The sequence below is a fragment of the Podarcis gaigeae genome, assembly GCF_964106915.1.
Source record: "Podarcis gaigeae genome assembly, chromosome: 3".
NCBI lineage: Eukaryota > Metazoa > Chordata > Lepidosauria > Squamata > Lacertidae > Podarcis > Podarcis gaigeae.
The window spans coordinates 75775595-75797602 of NC_139680.1; the positions used below are offsets into that span (position 1 = coordinate 75775595).

At 40.4% G+C, this 22008-nt stretch overlaps 1 protein-coding gene across 2 annotated transcripts in view; it reads left to right on the top strand.

The window, feature by feature from the left end:
• Positions 1–22008, top strand: part of SLC35F3 (solute carrier family 35 member F3) — a 95108-nt gene that overhangs the window by 32745 nt on the left and 40355 nt on the right. The gene's annotated exons all lie outside the window — the stretch shown is intronic.

The window sequence follows — 22008 nt, forward strand, 5'->3', positions numbered from 1 at the left end:
AGCGATAAGCCTGAGAGGCAAAATCAAGTATACTGGCAATGCACAAGTTAAGACAAATATCTTCTTGGATACTGCAGTGTGGTTTAATTTAACTAGGATATGATGGCCTGAAATCCTTGCTGAATGATTATGTACACACTTTGTGCTTTTCAGTTTTTAACTTAGAAATCTGCTGTACACAGAGTCGGAGACCACTTGTCCATCTAGCACAGTGCTATGTGCTGCAAATAACTCCCTGAGGTTCTTTCAACCAACAGAGTCAGATACTAATCTGGATAAAGTTCTTACGTCTGAAAGGCATGTACTGTGCTACTATGCTATGTCTGCTCTTCAAGGAAAAAGGAAACCCAGTGAAGTATTTTCGCTAAACGTCTTCTTTCCCTCCAAAAGGGAAGGTATTAACTTAGAAAACCATACTGGGGAAAGGCTTAGGCCATACCTTTTCCTGGTGCTGTGGTCCCAATCTGACCTGCATGTGTATGTATGTGTACAAGTGTGTTTGTGTTTGCTGTTAACTTTGAAAACAACTGCAGAAGGTATTGGTCATGGATCTCATTCCTCACATCTAGTTGTGCATTTAGTGTTTCAAATATTCTTAAATATTTACATACAGCCCACTCATAAAAAATATCAAGATGATATACAAAAGTATATAGGAATACAATAAAACATAAGACATAAAAAGGACTGTCTCATTTTTTTTCATTAGAGAAACAGTGACAGAGATTATTATTTTTCCCCATTTCTTGTTAGAACTCCTATATTTAATGTCTGAATTGGCCCTAGGAAATCTCTAGGAGTCAGCTTGAGACTTAGAATTAATTGTTCTGGAAAATGCTTAGTTGAACAAATGTCTGATTTCAGCTAACTCTTGAATGGGCAACAGTCTTAGTAATTATCTCCTGAAATTCAAGGTTGCGCCTCTTAGGTTGCTTTCTTCAATACATAATGTTAAAATAATTTTATTTTAATAATCCACTTTTCCAATTTTAATTTAACTTCATTTAACTTCAGATAAATGGCGGCATTCTAGTTTTAAGCTAACAGAAAATTAAAGTTTCTTGAGACATGCAATGAAATTTTAAGTAGCCTACTCCCTATTCTCTGTTGCTGGCTCTGTTGAACTGTAGCATCACAAGAGAAAAAGTAAATTCTGACTAGAGTATAACTAGGCAGTTTTACATGACATGCTTTATATGTGTCAAAAATTTAATGCCCTTTTCAATTGGCTGTGAGTGATGCTCTAACTTACAAATCTGAAAAGATATTTTAGAAACCTTTGTCATTCCTGTTCTTCATCAGAGATGTTAGTGGAGCTTTAACAAGTATTTTAGATGATATTCCTGCAGCGTTTTCTGTGCAGATTTGGCATAATATTTTTTTCTAGAGTCTTTGGGAGCAGTCCTAACAAATTACACTCCAGTAGCAAAAATATCCACTGAATGTAATGACATTAAGGTTGTATCCCATGACACAGTAAATAATGTTCACACTTACTAGTTATTTTCAGGTTGATCCCTGGAGACAGGGAGGCTCCACCAAAATATAGAACAGGATAGTTGTAGATAAGAAAAATACTAAACCATATGCATGATGATATAACCAATCCAACCTTATCTGGATGCAAGAAGCCTTGTTTAACTACATTTTTCAACTAACCAAAGAATGTTAAAGAGTTTGCATTAGAAACCTAAATAAGGGTACAATTCAGTGGTTACTGGAAGGGCATCCAAGGGACCATAGGACTGTGAACCTCTCCCTCTCCACAAGTGGTAGACAGAGTCAGCCCACCCATGAGGCAAGGTGAGGTGATTGCCTTGGGTGGCAGGATCCATGGGGGGCAGCAGATCTGGCTTCCAAGGAATGCATTCCACGACGTTGCTGTTGCTGCCAGCTACATCTGCATCCTCCCAGCAGCCCTTCCCACCCATTGCTACCAATACAGCTGCCTCCTGGCAAATAGGTCTCTGTTTCCTCCCACCCCTAGGGAGGAAATGGCGGGAGCTGCCCTAGGGGGTCTCCTGGAGTCTACATTTGGCCAACGTGATTCAGAGCCCCTTCACCACACCACACCATCCCCTGTGACAGACTATGATTCCCACTGGGGAATGTTGATTTTATCTACTCCTCCCCAACACTTTGTTCCCAGTGTAGATCTTCATTCGCCCCTTCTTCCCTGGCAAGAGGGAGGGGGCACCATTTTGTGGTTTGCCTCAAGCGCAAAATTTTTATTTTCCTCTTCGGGGTGGGGAAGGAAAATCATTTTCTTTTTTTTAAAAAAAAAAACACTGCAGAAAGAGGGGAATGAAAAATGCGGCTTCCACCAGCAAGGCTTTGGACTTGGCAGTTCATCAGTTTCAGGTTCACCCTCTCCTGCCCCCTTTGGTTTGGCTTCTCCAGGTGATATTTATTCAGAGCAAAGTGAAACAATGATTTAATCCTTAGTAAATATGAATTGTTTTCTCAGTGTGCAAGAAAGCACTGGAATAAATTAACAAGCCTTCAAGGTCCACTTTGAATAAAAAGGTAACATATTTGTCGTTTGTGTGTGTGTTGAAGGATGAGCCTACTCAGTGAGAGGCTGTTTAACATTATTTCTCTCTCCCTCCCTCCCTCTCTCTCTCTCTCTCTCTCTCTCTCTCTCTGTGTGTGTGTGTGTGTACATGTACACACACACATACACACATAGGTACATATCCTTTCTACCTATTGTCTTCTATTTGAGGCTCCTTGAGAAACAAAGAATGATCCAGGACTTTATACATCACAGATGGAGTATTACTGACACCTATGGTTGAGTTTACCCAAGTGCTATCACTTACAAAATTATTTTCCCCCCCCCCCTTGTTTTTCTTGGTCTGAAAATTCCAGATCTGCAAAGGCAGCACCTGATTCTAAGTGGCAACATTTCACTCTGCTGCTTGGTCACTACTGCCTCCTGGTCAGCCACGCTACTCAGCTGTTCATAGCCCTCCCCAGCCTGCTCCGAGGCTCTCACTTCAGTAAGAAGGTCAGAGGGGAGAGCCAACACCCCTGCTCTCCCCTCCAATGCGGCTAAAGTCAGGGCAAAAAAGGGGACCCCCCCCCAGTTACTTCCTCCTGCTGGGTCAAAGCCTTCCGATCCAGGCCTGATCCTGACACTGCAGCAGGGCCAACGACACCCCACAACAACAGCTGATTAATTTTAGAAGCCGAACGTTAGATCCCACAGATTTATGGAGTGAAAGGACATTAGTGACTGTGCTGGATTTGAGACCAGCTCTTCATTGCAATGAAACAGAAATGCAGACACGTAGTTTATATAACAGGGATAAAACAACTAATATAATGTGCATTTGCCACATGATAAATGAGCTACAAAGTACTACTGAACATATGTTTCAGTTCAGAATTAGTAAAAGATCCTGATGGATTATGAAATATTGTCACAATCAGGCACTGGGACTCACAGGAGACCATTTAATTAAATACTGCGATACAAAACTCTTGACTTACACCATATGTTTCTCTGTCCCATAGTGCTCATTGTGACTGGCAGAGGCTCTTTAAGGAAGAGATATTTCCCTGCCCTGCTTTTCTAAAATCCTTTTCTCTGGAAATATAAGACACTGAGCTTGAATGACCATTCTTTTCCTATATGGCATGATTTTATTTCTTATATGAATATTGAGGCACACAGTTGCTCAATGCCACCAGCATATGCAATTATATGGCTCACCTAAGACTTTACAGAACCTTTATTTGCAGTAATGGAGGAACTCACAAGTGAAGCATGCTTTTATTTTTAGACATATTGTTTGCATAGTGATTTTTTGTAAATTCTTTATTATCCCTTTGCAGCTGTTCTGTATCTTTGTACTTTAGTCCTTGCAGACTGCGACGTGTTGTGGTTCACAAATTTTATTTTCTTTATTTTTGTTATGTTTTCATTTTTTAAAAAAATCAACAATTTTTTAAAGTGTAAGGCATTGAACCTAGAACTTTAAATAAGCAACAGAGTTCCCTTTTCTGCAGCATCCATAGCTCTCCACCCTTTAGCCACCTCTCACTTGTGCTTTCTTCCCTTCTTACCATCTAAAGTAACTCAACCTCAATATTGTAAACAAAAGAAAAATGTCCTATCTCTGAAATGTTACATTTTATTATCCATTGATCTGCCAATGCCATTTTTAAATTTTTCATGTAGCCCAATGAGAGCTGTTTTCAAGGAAAATACTATTATTATTATTATTATTATTATTATTATTATTATTATTATTATTATTACAAACTACTTCAGTCTGATCTGTATATCATGTTGCAATAAGAACAATGTGTGCAAAAGGCAATTCTCTCTATTTTGGAGATAAAATGAGGTCACATCTGTGGTTCTCTGGGTAATTGCTCTAACTTCAGTGAACTAGCCCTGAAGGTTCTTCACAAGCCTCCTGCACTTGTGACGCTAACAGGATTTTTTTTTAATAGAAAAAAGTATAAGGATACTCTGCTTCTTTCCATGAACGTCCAGGTTAAAGGGGGAATGCACTTTCTTTAATCTGTCCTGACACTTCCTGCTGCATAGGAAGCTCCTGGGAACATGCAGAACTTTCGTGCAAGCTTTTGCCTCATATTTTAGTGACTGATCAGATTTTATCTGTAATTTTAGTAAAGCTTGTGCATTATGTACTCTCTCTGCCTTTGAATAGCCAGAAAGGAAATACACAGCTCCATAGATGTGGATGGGATTACCCAGAGATCTGCAGTGCAGAAATTCAGATTTCTTCCATTTCTGTTATTGTCAAAAGAGTTTCCTTTTATAGGAATGATTCATTGTATATCTGTCAGTCACAAGTGGCTTTTTTCTTCAGATAACATACCTTGCTTTCTGGTGCAACTTGACAGCTCTGCTTATCTACGCATATTCTTTCCTGCAAAAACAAGAGAGTCTTGTGGCACCTTAAAAAGTGACAAATTAATTATTGGCTAAGCACTTTAAAATCCATTTTATCAGATTTCTGAAGTGTCATCCTAAATTAGCAGGTATGCATAAGAGGGAAAATGAAATGCAAAAAGTATAGATTGACAACTTTAATTCTGTAAAATAGGCAGAGTGACCATTTTGAAAGCATTGGTGATAACACAAACATCCTGGCATTGTTATGTTAAATATCATTACAGTGGTACCTTGGGTTACAGACGTTTCAGGTTACAGACGCTTCAGGTTACAGACACTTCAGGTTACAGACTCCGCTAGCCCAGAAATACTACCTCAGGTTAAGAACTTTGCTTCAGGATGAGAACAGAAATCGTGCAGCAGCGGCAGTGGGAGGCCCCATTAGCTTAACCTTAGGATAAGAACAGTTTCAGGTTAAGAACGGACCTCCAGAACGAATTAAGTTCTTAGCCCAAGGTACCACTGTATTATCATTTATATGAATATCCTTCCCGTCCTCCCAGAAAAGTATAAGGCCAGCAAGCACACAAACAGTAAAATTTCTAAAAATAATTCAAATACATGTACAAACTGCAAAAGATCTCTACTTAAAATACTTTTTGGAAGAGGAAGGTGCCAATAGAGATGTAAACTAATATTCAATGGGAGGGAATTCCATAGGGAAGTACTACAACACGAAAGGCACAGGTTGCTAGGCCTATATTCTGCAGGATATATAAGGTCATATCTCCAGGAGGCTCTCACATGCAGAGCACAGTGTTTATATAAGGGGTGAGACAATATTACAGTTTGTCTGGTCTTAAGCAGCATTGGGCTTTATGCACCAAAACCAGCACCTTTAGCAGCTAACAGACAGCCTGTGCAATTCTTTCAGCAGCACTATAACATGGTGGTGGTTTCCCCAGTGAGCAGTCAAGCTGATGCATTTTGCACTAGTTACATATTCCAGACCAACCTCCAGGGGAGCCCACAAAAAAGCATATTGTAGTAATTAAACCCAGAGGTTTCCAGTGCATGGTTGACAGTGGTCAGGCTATCCCAGTCTAGAAACATCCATAGATGTCTTACCAGCCAAAGCTAGCAGAAGGTACTCTTAGCGACTGGGTCACATGGGTCTCTAACAACAAAGATGGATCTATGACATTGCTCTTTCAGGTATGTACAACCTCATCCAAATCAGGCAATTGACTAATTATCTGGATTCAGGAACCAAGCATCCACAGCACCTCCATCTAGCCAAGATGCAGTTGGTTGACCCTTATCCAGCAGACTACCAAGTCCAGACACCAGTATTCTTGCTTAGTTTTTCAGCCTTTTAACAGGAGTGAGCATTTTCCCTTAATGGCATTAAAGTCTTCTGAAAAGCCAGTTAAATGCTTTTTCTGCAGTGGTACAAATAATGGGTTGTGATATTATAACTAAAACACCAAAATATGCTTGTCAAGTGCAGCAGAAGGTTAGTTTAAACATCATATTTTAATTCTGCCCTTTTACTAAAATGCCAAATTGTTTTTCAAAAAAATTCCCTAAATTACAGAAGTAGAAACCCAATCATTTTAACTTGAATCCAAATTGGTCCAAATCAGTAAAATCAAGAGGGGAAGATGCTGGGGCAGTCTAATTTCACATGTGCATGATATCACTCTGCTTTTTGCTTCTTGCTTCTGTTACCTAAGCCAATAGTTCTCCGTTGACTGTTTACCCTCTGCTTTCAATAGGGATCTTAGGTCTCTGTCTTTTTAGCCTCTTCTCTCAAAAGGGAGATCTGCCTCTCACACCAATACATTGATAATTGTGATCATACTGTCTGTGGCCCTCTAAATGTCACTGGACTCCAACTCCCATAAGCCCCAGCCAACATGACTAATAGTTATGGGAATGATAGTCCAACAACATCTGGAGGGCTGCATGTAGTCCATCCCTACCCTAGGGAAACACTTCATTGTAAAAGTTTACCAATGTTTATTCTGGTGATAATTCTCTAATGCCATTTGGACTTGAGGAATCGGCACAGCCTGTGTGTGACTTTCTGCTCTAAGCAAATAGAGATCTCTGTTTTATGAGCATATATCAATTTTTAACAGTTTAACTGTCATACCTTACCCCATCCAGGTAAATTTGGGAGAGATGCTGAGAATACAAAAGGCATAATAAGTCCCAGACACTGAAAAATCCCTTTCCTCAAAGGCTCCTAAGTTAAGGTTACCCAATGTCTCCGTTTCCCAGGGACAGTCCCCGGATTTACAAATCAGTCCCCTGACAAAACCCATCTGTTTAGTAGGAAGTTGAAAAGTGTCCCTGGATTCATTAAAAAAAATCTCGTAACCTTATCCTAAATGATAGTGATAGTGCTCTGGATTTCGGTCTAAGTTTGAAATGCTGGATAGCATTGCTGCCAGAAAGATACCTAGTCTGTGCTCAGAAAATCGGCACATGACTTTTGAACACAAGATGGCACCAGAAGACTAGGCTTTCTTGACAGTGTGCTTTTCTCCTACTATGTGTTCTAATGTATTATTGGTTTGGGGCTTTTTTGTTTGTTTGTTTTAATTTTGTACATTATAATTTTTTTGAAAGGTTTGTTTTTTGTGAGTGTGTCATGTGCATGCTCTTTAGTGGAACTTTGACTCAGGGCAATCATATTTTATGGAATATGGCATACAAGCAGTGCTCTTTCCCCATGGGTACTCAAGGGTACGCAGTACCAGCACACACACACACACCCCACCCCCAAGAAGAAAAGCACTGGTTAAAAATGTGATACTTACTGTACCAACTTCATGGTGAATACAGGCACCCTTTTTTCAAGAAGAAAAGCACTATATACATATTCTGAAAGTCAAGAAAATCAACAGCAGCAGCAACACTGAAACTGTAAAAATAGACACATGGTGCTATATATATATATATATATATATATATATATATATATATATGCAGGTTTTGGTGTCCTCGGGTGTCTTCCCGTGTAAAAGTTGGGGTGTCTAGGCGACGTTTCGACGAGGTCTCACTCGTCATCTTCAGGCTGGTGCTTTCGGCTTCTTGTTACTGGAACAGAGCGGGATCTCAATGTTTGAGTTCCTATAAATACTGTAGAGGGGGTGTGGTGTCTAGCCTCCAATGTTCTGGGCAGAGAGGAAGTTCCCAGGCTAGTGTGCCTTTTCTTCTTTTGTTCCTTAATTACTTGAGAGATACCTTGAGTGATTTCTTGAGTGATATCCTGAGTACCACTTAGGTGGGTCATTAGGTGTGGATGACCCACCTAAGTGGTACTCAGGATATCACTCAAGAAATCACTCAAGGTATCTCTCAAGTAATTAAGGAACAAAAGAAGAAAAGGCACACTAGCCTGGGAACTTCCTCTCTGCCCAGAACATTGGAGGCTAGACACCACACCCCCTCTACAGTATTTATAGGAACTCAAACATTGAGATCCCGCTCTGTTCCAGTAACAAGAAGCCGAAAGCACCAGCCTGAAGATGACGAGTGAGACCTCGTCGAAACGTCGCCTAGACACCCCAACTTTTACACGGGAAGACACCCGAGGACACCAAAACCTGCATTCCTGTACCCGTGAAAATCTACGAAAGCATATATATATATGTATATATATTTCACACAGTGGCTACTTAGAGTTACAGATATGACTATCTTAAAGTAGCACCACTTAGCTGTGATTTTAACACACAAGCAAGTAATGTTACACAATGTGGCATTTCAGTAGCACTATACACAAGTTAGGCCTATATTGCATCCAGCTTATATAGGTGGGGATACGTGGTCCACCTTTTTGCATGTATATTTCAAGAATAAAAGTAGACAATGTGGGTACAATATAATAATAAATGCATTACCCAAAGTGGAGAAACATTAATGTTAGAAAATCTAGAATAGAGTCTCCAATGCTATTTAGTATTTATATACTGTGCTAGGTGTTGGATCCAAAAATAACAAATGGGTGGACAAGCATTCATCCAAAGTGGTTTCAATAAGTCATTTTATAAATGCAGTCACTCAAAACCGAACAAAACAAAATTGGAAACCTAAGTTTTGTCTTGAGGGGAAATGTTCAGATGGAAGAGATCTCACACAGTGATAGGAGACCCAAGACCCAAAATGGAGGCAGTAATAATAATAATAATAATAATAATAATAATAATAATTTATTATTTATACCCCACCCATCTGGCTGAGTTTCCCCAGCCTCTCTGGGTGGCTCCCAATCAAGTGTTAAAAACAGCACAGCATTAAATATTAAAAACTTCCCTGAACAGGGGTGCCTTCAGATGTCTTTTAAAGATAGGATAGCTGCTTATTTCCTTCACATCTGAAGAGAGGGTGTTCCACAGGGTGGGCGCCACTACTGAGAAGGCCCTCTGTCTGTAACCTCACTTCTCGCAATGAGGGAACCGCCAGAAGGCCCTCGATGCAGGATCTCAGTGTCCAGGCTGAATGATGGGGGTGGAGACACTCCTTCAGGTATACAGGACCGAGGCCGTTTAGTGGCATTTAGAAGATTCTTTGGATCCAAGCCAGTAGATGCTTGCCATACACTGTCATAGAAGCCATAGGTCAGCCATAGGAGAAATCTCCTAGGGGCCAAGGTCCCCTAAAATATTTGAGGGAGTAGCCTCCCCAAAGTTGATGGGCACTACCATTCATATGGTGTGTGGGGGTGTGTGTTCCTTGTCATGTGATTGATTATGCAGGGTGGGGTTTACTTGTCCCCTCTCCAAAGAGAAAAAAAAATACCTCATCCTTAATGTAGTCTACACATTAAGAAGTGGCCAGTGGTGACTTAATGGTATTTTAAATCTAGGAACATGCATGCCTGGTAAGTAATATGAGGGTGCCATAGTAAACATGCAGGCAGTATTAGATTAACACATTTGTTCGGTTCCACCAGGATTATAAAGTTAAGAAACCACATAGCACCCCTGTCAACCAGAAACAAAATTCAAAATTATAGCCATTTTCCTTGCAAGCACAATCTCCTTCTCCCTCTCAAACTGGTTTCCCTGGCAAGTGGATTGATTTGTTATGTCAGCTTAATGGTTCATTGGTGCTCTCCTTGGTGGCCAAGCTATAGAATGCCTAGAGGAAGTCTCTGCATAATAGGTCTGCATGAAACTTGATCGTATTCTAATTATTCCCAGTGCTCTTTTAATCACATAATTTTCAGTACAAGTACCAATTATGATGGTACTTCAGTACTTAAGACTATTGTGTTACTTAATGTAGCTGCATTAAGTAGTACAAGTGCATCAGATCCTTCCAGGTTTTACTGGGTACAGATGTGTGATACCAGCCAGCACCCTTTTTGGATTTCATTTTGCTTTGCTCCTTGTGCTGATCTTTATTTCCCTTTCATGTGTGCTTTTCATTACTTATTCCCTCTTTCACAAATGTATACAAGTGGCTGCTCTTGAAGTGAGATTGTTAAGTGGCTGGGTATTTGGTGCCTACTAAACAAATCGGAAAAAGAAATTAAATTTTATATAGGATGGCTCAGACTCATTGACTGTGATGTTGCATTAGCAGCATTTCTGAATGAACAGAATTTCAGCAAAAATGGAAAAAGCTATGGGACAGTGGCTTGAAAAGATCCATTTCTCTTCATAGGCATCATAAGAAGGCTTGTCTCTCTTTAATAAAGTGCAGGAAATATTTCTTCATTCTTTCCATAAATACATTTATATGATTTTTTTACCAAATCAACATATTCAATACCATACTGAGTTTTGTATCTGCTAACTAGGTTTGCAAAGGTAACTGCTCTCCCATTGCTCACCAGCTCAGAGCAGGCAGAGCAGGTAACTGTCAACAGTAGTAAGAAGAAGCTGCAGGATCAAGATGGTCTAGGAATCAGTTAACTGCTGTCTGTTAGTATATATGTTCCTTCATAAAGAAGAGCCCTAGTACACCAAAACTCATGTAGCTTGACAACTCTAGATACTCTGTGTGCCTCACTCTCTTACTTTTTATGGAGAAGCAAAGTAAAATAAGGTAAAGGTAAAGGACCCCTGGACAGTTAAGTCCAGTCAAAGGCGACTATGGGGTTGAGGTGCTCATATCGCTTTCAGGCCTGCATGGAAACACTGTTTACCTTCCTGCCACAGCAATACCTATTTATCTACTTGCACTGGCATGCTTTCAAACTGCTAGGTAGGCAGGAGCTGGGACAGAGCAACATGAGCTCACTCCATTGCGGGGATTCAAACCGCCGACCTTCTGATCGGCAAGCCCAAGAGGCTCAGTGGTTTAGACCACAGTGCCACCCGCGTCCCTGCAAGCAGCAAGGTAATATTATGGTAAAGTCAACTATAAGTATATTATGAGTGTGCACATGAGTCATGCGTGTCACAGACCTATGACATATTATGATGAGTGGGCAGATCACAAGGAGGCAGATTCCAATATGATCTATATCAGATTTTTCTATCTTGATTTTAAAAATATATAATTAGGAAATCTAAAAATAAATGGCATGGAATCTATTAGTCACATTGTGATGAAATTTTGCTGTTTTGGAGTCAAGTAATAATTGACACAAGAGAAACTAATACATAATTATATTTTATGTTCAGTGAGATTGTCTTGCCTTTAATAATAGTTTGATAATCCTTGGTGACAATGCCACCTTGATTGACATGTCTATAAAGCCAATGAAAATTTATATCTGTTTGTAAACACAGGATTTCTCATTTACTAAGCAACATAGTAGTGCTGTTCTTTTAAATCTTGTCTGGAATTACCAAAATCTATCTTTTTAAAGTTTTATTGGTCAAAGTTGTGGGGCAGGAGAGTAGCAAAAACTATTTCTGGCAACCAAGAGGCTCTCTTTTTTCAGATACTATTATGGTAACACACTTTGCTATCATAGTGTGTCTTTTGCAAGCAGCAATGCAGCAGATGAGCTCCTTCCAGTGGGCACCATGTCATCTACCTTGGTTGATTACTTTCACACAGCAGTGGTCCATAACGGGATGGGCAGAGGCAGTAGTGTCCTCTTGATGACACTATGCTTATTGAGATGTGGCAAGCTAAGACAGGGTAGTTGTGAAGCTGTAAAAAAAAAAAAGTGTCACACGGGGAGGGATTATCACAGTATCTGAAAACAAAAGGACATACTGAATGCCAAAAGTTAAGCATTCTTTTTGTTCTTCTAGCCCAGTATTGTAATTGTATAGTGAATTTATTATATGATGCATAGTTAGTTGCCAGGAATACTGGTTTACTGCTGTTCAGGGAATTCTGCTCTTAAGCACTCTTGCTAAATATTCCAAATTACATCTGCTGCAGAGTACAACTGTGCTGTCTCTTATATAATGAGACACACTATTTAGGTAATAAAAAGAGCTCAGTCACATTTTTAATTAGAGCTGTCAAAAATGCATCTTAACTACATGCCCTTGGCCTTCTCAAAATATGTTGCAGCAATAAAAGTAAATCCGATATAACCAAGGCACTTTTATGAAACCAGGGGTTGGTTCACACAGGTGAGGCAAGAATACTGTATACATAAGTGGCAGAGCAGTAGGCATGTGTGCACCATGCTCCCAACCACACAGAATGTATGACATGACACATATTTGCATATATCTATATGCATGTGGGGACACGGTGGCGCTGTGGGTTAAACCACAGGGCCTAGGACTTGCTGATCAGAAGGTCGGCAGTTCGAATCCCCATGATGGGGTGAGCTCCCGTCGCTCGGTCCCTGCTCCTGCCAACCTAGCAGTTTGAAAGCACGGCAAAGTGCAAGTAGATAAATAGGTACCGATCCGGCGGGAAGGTAAACGGCGTTTCCGTGTGCTGCTCTGGTTCACAGAAGCTGGCCACATAACCCAGAAGCTCTCTCGGCCAATAAAGCGAGATGAATGCCGCAACCCCAGAGTCGGCCATGACTCGACCTAATGGTCAGGGGTCCCTTTATCTTTACCTTTATATGCATGTAGATTCAGTCCCATGATCCCTTTAGGATGAAAAGATCATGGGAATCAAGCATACACATATTTGCTCCATAGTTCAGCTTCCATCATATGCGCAGGAGGAGCATACATCTATTGGTCTAGTGCACAATTGAGTACGGGCTTTCTACCAATAGCAGAGTGGTGGTGAGGTTGCATGGATGCACTGGGTCAGTTGTGGCACTCCCACCAGCAGTGCTCTACTGCTTTCTGTTTCTTAAGCTGACCAGGCTGGGTACACTCTGAGTTACCGTATTTTTCGCACCATAGGGCGCACTGGACCATAGGGCGCACCCAGTTTTTTGGGGGGGAAATAAAGGGGAAAAAATTATTTCCCCCCCAGGCGCGGGGCTGGGGTGGGGGAAGCTCGAGCTTCCCCCGACCCCAGCCCCCAAACAGGCAGCTCTCTGCAAGCCGTGGGAGCGCTCCCGCTGCTTGCGGAGAGGTCCGCGAAGCCTGCGGGCGCTGAGCTCAGCGCGCGCAGGCTTCAACATGCAGGCAAGTCTCCGCAAGCAGGGGGAGTGCTCCCGCTGCTTGCGGAGAGGTCCGCGAAGCCTGGACGCACTGAGCTCAGCGCGTGCAGGCTTCGGCATGCAAGCAAGTCTCCGCAAGCAGCGGGAGCGCTCCCGCTGCTTGCAGAGAGGTCCGCGAAGCCTGGGCGCGCTGATCTCAGTGCGCGCAGGCTTCGGCATGCTGGCAACTCTCCGCAAGCAGCGGGAGCCCAGCGCTGGGCTCCCGCTGCTTGCAGAGAGGTGTGCGAAGCCTGGAGAGCGTGAGGGGTCGGTGCGCACCGACCCCTCTCACTCTCCAGGCTTCAGCGAAAGCCTGCATTCGCACCATAGGACGCACACACATTTCCCCTTCATTTTTGGAGGGGAAAAAGTGCGTCCTATGGTGCGAAAAATACGGTAATTGGTTTTAATGTACCTAAGCCTTAACGAGGTTAAAGAGCATTGCATTTCAACATAGCATAAAGGGGGGTGTGCTGATCCTGTTGAAATGAGTAAGATTGTGTTCTGCATTATTCCTGACTGATTTATCCTTTGTGCCCACATTTAACTTGTGCAAGACCTTGTATCTGGCAAGATGCCCCATGGCAATTGCTGCATCCCAAGTTGCCTGAACCCTAGGCATTCTGCTGCACTAATGCAATTTCAAAGCTGGGTAGGTTGTCAAGTGTTAAAGAGCTCGTTCTGCAGCCTCCAATAATAAGTAGAATTAGACTATCAGCAGCACTTAAGGTCTAAGCTACATGCTGCAAGCCTCCCATTAACTGATGCAATGATTATTATGAGATTAGCACTTGCAGGTGATTCAGGTGTTGCAAACAGTATATATAGGCAGCAGCTTTGTTAACTTCTCTTTAGAAAGACTTTTATAAATGTACACTGTAGTTAGTCAATGGGACTTTATAATTAGGCTACTAGTCAAATAATGGATTACTCTGAAGTTCATTTTAAGACGATCAGTGAGATTTCTAATGAACTTCTCTGAAGGTCTTCGATACTAGGAAAGCAGTTGCAGAGGGAGCATGGATTAAGGGATGAATATATGTAATATATAACACTGATCATGTGCTATAATTTTAGAGTTATCACCTGAACATTTTAATATGTTTTTATTTATTAAATTTCTATACTGCCCTTCATCCAATGATATGCCCTCATGTTTAGTGCTTTTGCACTTGCTAATCTGTATAAAGCTTTCTCTCTTTTTTTTCATTTGTTTGGTAGTTAAAGCAATGATGTTGCAAAAAAAAGTTGAGAATTGCTGATAAGTCGTTTTTCTGGAATACGGTAACTTGGTTGTGTTTTGTAGTCAAATTAATGTACAACAGGGAGTTAATTGAAGGTATAGTCATGAAATCAAATGTCGTATGCTAGTATACTTTCCTTCACATTCTGGGTGGAGTTGTTTTGTTACAGGAAAAGTAAGTCTCTGATGAAAGAAGTACCTGTTTCCCCACAATATTCAGTGTAATGTCTGAATCGACATTGCAAGGAACATTGGATCAGTTTACCATAAAGGATGTATCTAATAGCTGATAAAGGATTTGCTGCAGGTAGCAGCCTGCAGTCATCTCTTGAATCTCCTCATCATAAGTAGCCTTCCCAGGTGGGATTCAATTACCAGCGAATTCAGGTTGTACAGTTAAAGCTAATTTGGAGTTCTATGATGTATACAAATTAATTGATAAAACAAAATACACAGTTTGGGAATGTATGCACACAGATTTTATAACTACCTTGACATCCAGTTGGGAAGGTATGTGTACATGATTATAATACAACATGTCCTTAAAGGTATCTGGCTGTCTCTAAAATAGATTTTCAGTTTGTCATGCATTCGACAAAAATCTTATTTGGAAACTAAACTGTAACAACCAGCACAGTCCTGAAATAGGCTATGTTCTGCAGTCTGACTGCATTTCGGTAGTAAAAAAATATATTAATTCCGGTCTCCCACTGTGGCTTCTGTGGAATGAGCAGTTGGAAATTAAAAATGACGTCTTGTTCTTTTCTAATCAGGCCAGTCTTCAGAATTCAATATTAAACTTAGCCATAATGCAATAAAACACTTTCACTAAAGCTTCTCTGCATAAATTTCATTTCTCAGCAGCTGCTCTTACAAATAATGTAGCAGAAACTGTCTCCAAAATAAAAGAGGTGTTCTGGATTTGCACTGTAGGGTTTCCCTAAAGGCTAGAGGTCCAAGGTAAAAAATAATGAAAGCACAGTACTAATGCTTGCCATTCAGCAGAGGGGAAATGAGAACATACCTGAAAATGCTTTCATGGTTGTTTTTAATATGATGTGTCCATCCTTGATTTGTCAAGGCTTTAAATTGTAGGGAAAGTATGGGCTGTTACACTGAATCTTAGCAACCTTTGCAACAGGAGTACAGTACCTAATTCTTCGGGTCATTGTGTTTTGTTTGTGGACACCTATATACCTGGTTTGTTTTATTTATTTATTTTATAGCTCACCATCCAAAAAGTTCCCAGAATGGCTTACTCAATAAATTAAATTACAGACCTTCTATGTATATCTATATTCCAGGGACAGTCCCGGATTTACAGAAGCCGTCCCGGTTTCTAATTTGATCCTGGAAAGTCCCACTTTTCCTTAGGACGTCTCTATTTTCATCAGAGAAATGTTGGAGGTTATGGAATTATGTGACCTCCAAGCCAAGGAGATAAGTATATAGCCTTTAGAAGACACCTGAAGGTAGCCCTGTATAGGGAAGTTTTTTTTAAAAAAAAAGTTTAATGTTTTATTATGTTTTTATATATGTTGGAAGCCACCCACAGTGGGTGGGGCAACCCAGTCAGGTGGGTGCGGTAGAAATAATAAAATTATTGTCATTATTATTATTATTATTATTATTATTATTATTATTATTGAATAGGATGTCCCTATTTTCATCAGAGAAAGTTAGAGGGAATGAAATTACGATAAAGCTAATGAAACAAAAACATGAAAACATTTAAATATAAAAGAGAAGCATGAAAAGAGTAAGTGTAATTAAAAAAACAACTAAGCAGCATAGAGAGGATTTTAAAGGCTGGGAAAATAAAAAGGTCATCCAATTTACATTAATGTGAACCTCAGGGAGAGGGTGCCACCACTGAGTGGGCCCTTTCCCCTGTAGATAGCTATGATAATGGGAGCACCCAAAGAAGGGCTTTGGTGTTATAGGTAGACACATATGGAGGCAGCAGCATAGCATCAGTTGTTGCTGCCTGGGGTGTGCATGTGTACCTGGTGGGGGAGGCAGCATCCCAACCCTCGCTGCCATTGCTGGCAGAGCGACCCCACCCCCACTGGAGCAAAGCAGGGGGACACAGCAAGGAGCCAAGGGGGGCAACGCAGCCCTTGGCGGGTGGAGAGGAGCACCGTGCTGCGCTGGGAACCCCTGTGTGGGGGTGCCTGGTTCACACTCCCAAAAAAAAATGTGCCAGGGGCCACAGCCTCCTGGCACCTGCCCACACGATGCCCCTGTGCGGAAGCAAGTGGTCCTTGAGGTTCTATGTCCCAAGCAGTGAAGGGCTTTAAAGGTCAAAACTAGCATTTGAACTAAGCCTGGAAATGAACTGATGGCCAGCGCAGCTGAAAAAGCGTAGGTGTTATTATGTAGTCCCAGGTCCAGTGAGAGGTGTGGCCTGTAGAAGGGACATGGCTTAGGCAGAGTCCTGAGAGCCAGACAGAGATCCCTGGAGGACTACATTCTGACTGAGGTTCCGTACACGAAGCTGAAAATGTCAATAGGCTAAATTTTTAAAGCAACAACTATTTAGACCTTTTTTTCAATCCTCTGCATGCAAAATGAGTAAGATTTTCTCAGAGATAAATCAACCAAATAATCTGAGAAGAACAGAGAGAGATAATTTTATATGGGAATTTCAAACTCTAAACCTGTGCAAAATACCTAAATTTAGAGCAGCATTCCTGTTCTGCTGAATTTAACTCGTCTAACTTTAATTCTGAAAAAAGGTGTATTAAGTGGTAAATACCTAGCTAAAGTAGAACTTTTAAGATCACATGTTGAAGATCAAGAAACTTCAAGGATAGTGAAATAGCACCTTCATCAGGATGACAGTTCATAATGTGGTATGTGAGCTTCTGAGTGACATGGAATGCTTTCCTCAGGCTCAGTACAGTTAAAAAAAAGTGGAGTTATACATATGTTGTATGATACGCAGTTCTGTCTGTAGCCCATTTCAGTTATCAATACCAGTATTAAAAGTTCAAGCTATACATGGTTTTTAAAAAATAAAGATTGCTATACAGCTTTTTATGTGTAGTCAGAACAATTTCCCAGAGCTATTTGCATAATATATTAATAGATAACAATATCTTATGCAAATCTATAGTATCTTATGCAAATTTATAATAAAATGACAAAAGCAATACAAGATTCATTCACTTTTCTTATTATACTGAGGCCTGCTGGGCCAGAGTCCTTTGTGGGCAACCACAAATAACAGTTGGCTTCCAAATCAGCTCATGAGGAAGGGCCGTAGGGCATCTGCTTTGCAAAAGGTCCCTAGTTTAACCCCCAGCTTCTCCAGGTAGAGCTGGCAATGTCCCCCACCTGGAACCCTGGAGAGCTGCTGCCACTCAGTGTGGACAATACACAGCAAGATGTGCCAAAGCAGCTTCATGTGTTGTGAGTTGCATTTGCGCATGACATATAGTTGTAGAACTAACAAATATATGGAATGAATACTAAACTGCTGTGGATGGCTCCCTAGCTCTTGCTAGTTTTATGTATCCAAAATATGGATTTGAATCCACAAAGCAACTTCCTGGTCACAGATGGCTTAGCAAAAACTATTGTGCATTTATTATTATTATTATTATTATTATTAATTAAATTTATATACCGCCCTAAACTCCAGAGGTCCCAGGGTGGATCACAGAACAAGTTCAACATAAAACACCACAATATATATACTAAAAATATAAATATAATATATAATCAAAATAATATAATATATAATATTTAATCAAAATAAAAATTAGACTTATCTAAGTAATAATTAATTTCAGTTGAGTGATGGTAAGAAGTTACTGGCTCTTTAGTATTTAGTGAAAACCCAGGTTTTGACAGCAAAATGTTGTACTATGAAGTATTTGTTGTAAATGTAGCAGGACTTATTGCCTGTATATCCTGCCTTCATTTTATGGATATTATAACCCATCTCCAGTCCTTTTGAATATTTGGCTAATGGTATGGAAACCTCATCCATTCTGTCAGTGCTGGGAACAGTGTAATTTACCATATGCTTAGCACCTAAGGGCAGCTTCCACGCTGGAAAAAAGCTAAGCTGAAATTTCAGATGAATGCAGTATTCAGGTTTATTATTGTTGAATCTAGAATGCCTGATTCTGCTGATGTCTAACATGATAATTCACTGAGCACAACTGAGTCTGGTCCTTAAACAATACATGCATTATGCTGACTGCTTTGCTGATGCAAATTTTTAAGGAGGTCATGCATAAATCTTTAAGTTAGTATTTTAAAACTCTGTTTTGTTAAGCTTCTCTGCCAGCATTCAAGCAGCACTAAGGCAGCTGTTAATACGTTACAATGCTTCTTACTGAGTCATGTACCAAGCAGGCAAAGCAACAATCATGCTGTCTGTGTGATTCATATTTTCCCACAGTTTTTATGCCATCATTCTGGTATATAAAGCAGGTTTTCAGAGTGACAAGATTTTGATAGTTCCAATGTATTTTTATATTCCAGTGTATAAAGAGAAAGGAGATTGAGGAGAAGCACAGGAAGGTGGCATTAAATGGAGCATTGGGTTGGAGAAGGAGTGGGAGGTTGATGCTTGAAGAAGTTAGCAGGATGGAGAGAAAATATAAACTTAGAGATGGCCAGGGAAGTGGGCTAGCTGTTGGAGCCTGGTGGTCAATTTGGTCTTTCGATTCTGCTGCAACTTCTGCATGTCTAAAACCACCATTATGTTCCCAAGTGTGAAACACATTTTTCCTATACATCTGGAATATTGTTTCCTTCTCCTCCCATGTATACGGCTTACTGCGGGAACAAGGATATAAAACCAATCAGTGACTGACAAGGCCAGCTTTATAGTATTACTGGCAAAATATGAACCTTTTGTTACTGATCAGACCATCTTGTGTGGCCAGGGCAGGCCCTATGATTAGGCAGAGTGAGGCAGCCACCTCAGGTGGTAGATGCTTAGGAACAGCCCCTGGTTATGTCTCCTGATCCCCTGGTAATTCTGTTCTGTTGCCACATGGCCTCCTAGCTTAGCATGCTGCATCAGGTGGGCTGAGGGATGCTATCCCATCCCATAATCAGTGTTGGCATTAGATTCAATTGCCAGTCTGGTCAGCTTCTGAATTAGGAGAGAGTGCCCTCTTGTCCTTCACCTGAGACAAACTGTCTTGGGATGGTCCTGTGTGTGGCTGGCTAATATTTCAACTGTGTATCTATCACACTGAATGTTAGTCTTGTATACAGAAGAATGTTTGTGTAACAAATATGATAGTTGGAATATGAAAAGATCTTAAGGTTGTTGTTATTTTTTTAAAATGATAGCACGGTGTTCATTCAATGTGAGTTGTTAAAAGCTTTCTCGGGATCCCTTTTGTCACGACTTGCGTTATAACATACTGCAGAAGAATTGCTGTATTGATGTTGAATAGTAGCTGAGCTTCACTTATTGATTGGCACATGCTTTCTCCATTGCATACTTTGATACAAAAATTAATACAATTTCATTATCCTTTCTCAAAAAATGAATGATAATTCCTATCATCTGTCTGTCTGTCTATCCACCCATCCACCCACCCACCCACCTCAGTATTTTTTCACTTAAATAATGCAGCATACCCTTTCTTGATGACAGTGATGTTTGCATGCAATATATCCTGGTATATAATGCAATTCTGAAGAACTAATGCTTCAGTAATTGTCATAATCAAAAAGTAAAATTGAAGTGACTGCTACAGTTAGAGAGGTTGTGAGACTGCAGAAATCATGAATCACTGTGGTACTACAACATTATTTGGGAAGAATAAGGATATGTATGGGCAGCACTTGGAGAATAATCTCTTTACTTTCTTACATCCAGTCATTTTTTAAATAAGACCAGTGTCAAGAATGCAAATCATCATGCCTGATCCTTTTAATTGGGGATGCCACTGGTAAAATATAAGACCTTTTGTATTGTAAAGTTTGTGTGCTAACCCTTCCTTTGTCTCCTTCCTTTTATAAATTAATATACAACACAGGGACAGCACTAGTTAGCTGAATGAATATTTGAAATCATAATATATGTGGTCTCATAATCAGAAGAGGAGTTAAATAAAAAGTACACTCATTTTTAAAAGAAAGATTATGACCATAAGATAATTATCAAATATGTTGGCAACCAACTGTCTAAGAAGACAATGGAAAAGGGTGTGATATCAATATTTTATGTATGATGATCTTATTTAGAAAATGGCGACTACTTCCTGAGTAGTTTACGCTTTTTGCAAGCAGTTTCCTACTGTTATGTCTACATTGGCAAACAGCCTGAGCCACAGTCCCATTAAAGTGATTTAACTTAGTTTAAGATCATTGTTAATTACTTCAGAGCATTTTGTTCTTCAAAGATGGGGAAGTGGGTTATGTGCTGCACACTCCCAAGACCCCAAGCAGCTCCCTGTATGCAATGGAAGACAAGCAGAGCCACTAAGGTTGCTTACTGGCTAGCACAGGGAATGGGGCTGGTTTTGCAAAGAGGGGATCCAGAAATTCTGCACAGCATACATTTATCTCACCATACACATCTCTGCCCCGTGATCAGTGACTAGTCCTATCATTACAACCAACTTCAAAAAAATTAATCTGACATGTCAAGAATTATGAAGTACAGATAAAAATTGGCAATGGTGATAAGTTAGTTGCTGATATTAGACATCCACTCCTTATAATATGGTCTAAACTACTGGTGGAATAGGTGGCAACAGGTGGCTTGGATGCTGGTGCTCACATTCCATAGAGTGCCCTTGTTCCTTTGTACATTGTATTGAGACATATATGTAGAAGGTGATTAAATAAGAAGAATAGTTTAAGCATGCTGCTGCTGCTACCTCAGTACCAGGTATGATGTGTTAGGAAATCTTGATCTTTGTAGTACCAGTAGGAAAAATAGCTATCCTCCCTGAAAGATCTCCAGGAAAGGATTTTGAACCTTGCATACTTCATGAATATCTGTAAATGGATCTATGCCACTATTCTTGCTCTATAGTGTGAACACATTAGCTTTAACATTTTGTTGCTGCATATATAGAGGACTGAGCTCCTCACATACCAGCTTTTCATTTGCTGGCCACAACCTTTCTGACATGCTGGCTGTGGCTTTACTTCATTTTCTTGCCTTTGTTTACCTTAGTTTTTCAGCTGCTATTTGGAAACTCCAACCACAAGGGGGACAGACAAGTGTCTGAAGTAGGAACAGCAGCACAGAGGAATGCAACCAGCAGGCGCCTTGTTAATTGGAGCACAGTGGAAAAAACTGTTGCTGGATTTTATGTAAAAACAACAACATGGATCCCCCCCACCCCACAAAAACAAAAAAAT